The 3,864-nt window shown below is 36.9% G+C and overlaps 1 protein-coding gene across 2 annotated transcripts in view; it reads left to right on the top strand.

Moving 5' to 3' along the window:
• Positions 1-3,864, top strand: part of FUT8 (fucosyltransferase 8) — a 166,790-nt gene that overhangs the window by 19,196 nt on the left and 143,730 nt on the right. The window lies entirely within an intron of this gene.

Here is a 3,864-nt window from a genome sequence, read left to right as displayed (position 1 = left end):
CCCTGACTGGCTCGTCTCCTCCCTGCGACCCTTGTGTAAGGGGATGTCCAGTTGCCTACAGATGGGCTTTGGGTCTCCGCTCCTCACTCTCTCTCATTCATAATGATATAATTTTTTGTGTAGACTTCAGTTTTTATGGAAAACTCAAAGCAGTTTTTCAATGTATGGTCCTCAGATAGCATCAACTTTTCCTGGGAAATTATCAGTGACCCCAATTTTCTTTTTTTGGGTAGTTTTAATTTTTTTATTATTATTTAATCATTTTATTGGGGGCTCTTACAGATCTTGTAACATTCCATACATCAGTTGTATCAAGCATCTTTGTACATATGTTGCTATCATCATTTTTAAAACATTTACTTTCTATTTGAGCACTTGGCATTAGCTCCTTTTCTCCCCCCTCCCTTCTCCCCTCCAACCTCGTAACCCCTTAATAATTTATAAATTAATATTGTTTTCATATCTTACATTGACCACTGTATCCCGTCACCCACGTTTCTATTGTTCATCCCCCTGGTGGAGGAGGGGGTTATGCATCAGTCATTGTAATCGGTTCCCCCTTCCTCCCCTCCTCCATGTTTCCCCAACCCTCTGTATTGCTACTCACATTTCTGTACCTGAGGGATTTATCTGACCTGGATTCCATGTGTTATGAGATTTTTTTTTAATCATTTTATGGGCTCATACAACTCATCACAATCCATACATACATCAATTGTGTAAAGCACATTTGTACATTCATGCTGCATCCCAGACCAGTTGAATCAGAAACCCTAGGGTGGGCTGCAGCAGTCTGATTTTTAACAACCTTTCTATATAGTCCTGGCATACACTGAGGTTTGAGGTCTACTCCTTAAAGTAGAGTGTTTTGACATTTTAAGTTCTGACAGGAAATTCATAATAGAAAATAAGCAGTCATTACCAATGAGTCATCTTCGGACATTTTTCATGACTTTTAGTCTCAGACACTTGGGGTTCGGCACTGAAATAAATATTTACATCTTGTTTCCTCTTCAGTGTGGAACTTCAGTATGATGAAGGGAAATTCAGTTAAAAATTATTACTGGGCAATTTCTTTTTTCATTTTAGGAGGAGTGCTGCTCTTTGCAAGACTTATATGAACTCATTATTGCAGTCAGAGCTTTTGTTCACTGCAGCAGCCTTGACATAGGACTATAAACAGAAGCTTACTATTTGCATGTTTGTAACAAAGAATACCAAATAACAGGTGTAAACTTAAGTGTATAATTTTAGTTTATACATTCCAGTTCAATTTAATTTATGTGTTCCAGTTGAAATAAGATATGTGAGTTAGTATGTTTTATTATTAATAGATGTGAATCATTTTACTTATTGTTGTACTTACTTTTCCTTCTTCAAATGATGGCACGCAACACAGAACCAACCCCGCCTCACTTGACTTGATTCTGACTCGTGGCCATCCTATAGGACAGAACAGAGCTACCCAGAGGGTTTTCAAGACTACGTTTCAGAGAAGCGGAAGGCCATGTCTTTCATACTTTTTGCTTAGCAGCTGAGCTTTCTGGCCGCTGTACAACTAGGACTCCTTGAACCATGCCATTCTTGATAAGTTAGCAAGGGAATATGACTTGCATTCTACCAAGAGGTTTGCTTGTTAATATCCCTATTCCAATCATTAGTAATAATCAGTGTATCTTGATTGCATATTTGATTAATATCAGATTGTACAAATTGGTAAAAATCACTACTTTCTTCATTTGGCATTAATGTTTGGTTAATAATTTGAATGATATTGTATTAACTGGTTTTCATTGTGGATGTGTAGATATTTTCCTATCACTGACAGCAATACACTTGAAAATAGATCTTTAAATATTCTTTTTGACAATGAGTTGTGACTCCATTCTTCCTGACAATCATAGTAGACCATGATTGTCCAATTAAAATGGTCATTCCTTGCCTATTTCAGCTCACAAATACCTAACATGCTGATCTTTTTGTATTTCATTTCTTTTTTGCTGATTTCCAATTTTGCTAGGGTCATATTTCATATTCTGTTTATTAGTGGATATGCCTAGGTATTTCCTCTCATTTTGATTTGTCTTGCTTGGACCCACAATCAGTGCTCATGGAAGAGGCAGTTAAGAGAGCAAATGACAGTTGCATTGAGTAAATCAGCTGCATAAGGTTGCTCTGTTGTGTTGTAAAGTAAAGCTAGGATATTACTTTCAGGATTAAGATGTGCCTGACCCAATCCATGGCATTTTCTATTTCCTCATATGCATGCAAAAGTTGAACATTGAATAGGGAAAATAGAAGAAAAATTGATGCATTTAACTTAAGGTGCTGGTGAAGAATACTGAAAGTGTCATGGATTGCCAAAAGAACAAACAAAAGTGCAGCCAGAATATTCCACAGAGGCAAGCATGCCAACAGCGCATGTCATGTGTCTTGGCCATCTTGTCAGGAGAGAACAGTCCCGGAGAAGGACACCATGCTTGGTAAAGTAGAGGGGCAGCAAAAAGAGGAAGACTCTCGACAAGATGGGTTGGCACAGTGCCTGGACTTAATTGTGAGGGTGGTGCAGGACTGGGCATTGCTTTGTTCTGATGAACATAGGGTCGCTATATTGGAGCCAACTTGACTGCACCTAACAGCAACATTGTACATGAGTTAACAGGAGTCAGTATTGACTTGATAGTACTTAACAACAGTGGTACTTCTCTGAGAGTACCTCTCACCTCTCCCTTTCATCTTTCCTGAGCATTTTTAGTAAGTTATGCTCATTGCTTCTTTGGTAAAGTAGATGATTAAAGAAGACCATTAATGAGATGGGTTGACATAATAGCCTCAACCATTTGCTCAAACCTCAAAGGCCTAGGACAGGTACAGAATCAGGCAGTGTTTCGTTCTATTGTACCTGAAATCACCATGAGTTGGGGCTGACCTCCTGGCAAGTCATTGTTTAAGACTCAGCACAAGTGTGTTTGTCTCTGAGAACCCTTTCCTCACCCACTTTTTTTGTATACAGTACCTTGTGACATGTTCTTTTTGCACCAGTGGCTTATTTCTGTTGTTGTACTTGGCACAATTTTTAGTTTCTTGAAGGTGTGGGTCATATTTCATTCATCTTTTTTTTATATATTGCCATACTCATTATTTTTCTAAAGAATCAATAATAAGCCTCTAATAATATTTTCATCCAAAGAATGAATGAACAAACCTGATTGATTTGAGGAACATTTGAATCTGACTAAAAAAATTTTTTTTATTCCCAGATGATAACTGTCATCTTAGAAATTCTTCTTCAGTGCCTTATGTATCTTTGATTCTGCATATTATTTAGCCTAGCAGCTTGGGTATAGTAAATATTGCATGAGTGAATTGGAAATTAGGACTATATTTTCTACAAATCAAACACTGGAAATATTTATTTATAGATTAGTTACTCTATGATTAAAGTTTAATGTCCTTGGAATATCATCTTGCCTTTAAAGAGTCATCGATCTGCCTTTATATCCTTTTAAGTCAAAGTACTCCTTTTGGGTTCCATAACATTTAAAAATTTTTGTTATGCCTTCAATTTAGCTATAGAAATCTTTTATTAGTTAACTCAAATTTTGCATCCCGTGCCATTGTGAAAAACATTAGAGATAATAGTTTTTATAGGTCAGGTCACTATGATAGTTACCATTGTGATAAAGTTCAAAAAATATATACAGTGAACCCTCATTTATCGCGGGTAATCGGTTCTAGGCCCTACCGTGATAAATGAAATTCCGTGAAGTAGGATTCCTTATTTGTAAATCAAATATTTTCGTAGTTAGAGCATAGAGGACATGAAAAAACACCCTTTAGTCACCATTACACTCGTATTACCCA

The sequence above is a fragment of the Echinops telfairi genome, unplaced genomic scaffold (genome assembly GCF_000313985.2).
Source record: "Echinops telfairi isolate 266 unplaced genomic scaffold, ASM31398v2 ScPeMD7_18;HRSCAF=68, whole genome shotgun sequence".
In the NCBI taxonomy this organism is placed as follows: domain Eukaryota; kingdom Metazoa; phylum Chordata; class Mammalia; order Afrosoricida; family Tenrecidae; genus Echinops; species Echinops telfairi.
Note: the sequence above shows the minus strand (reverse complement) of the source record. Positions and strands in the feature narration are given on the sequence as shown.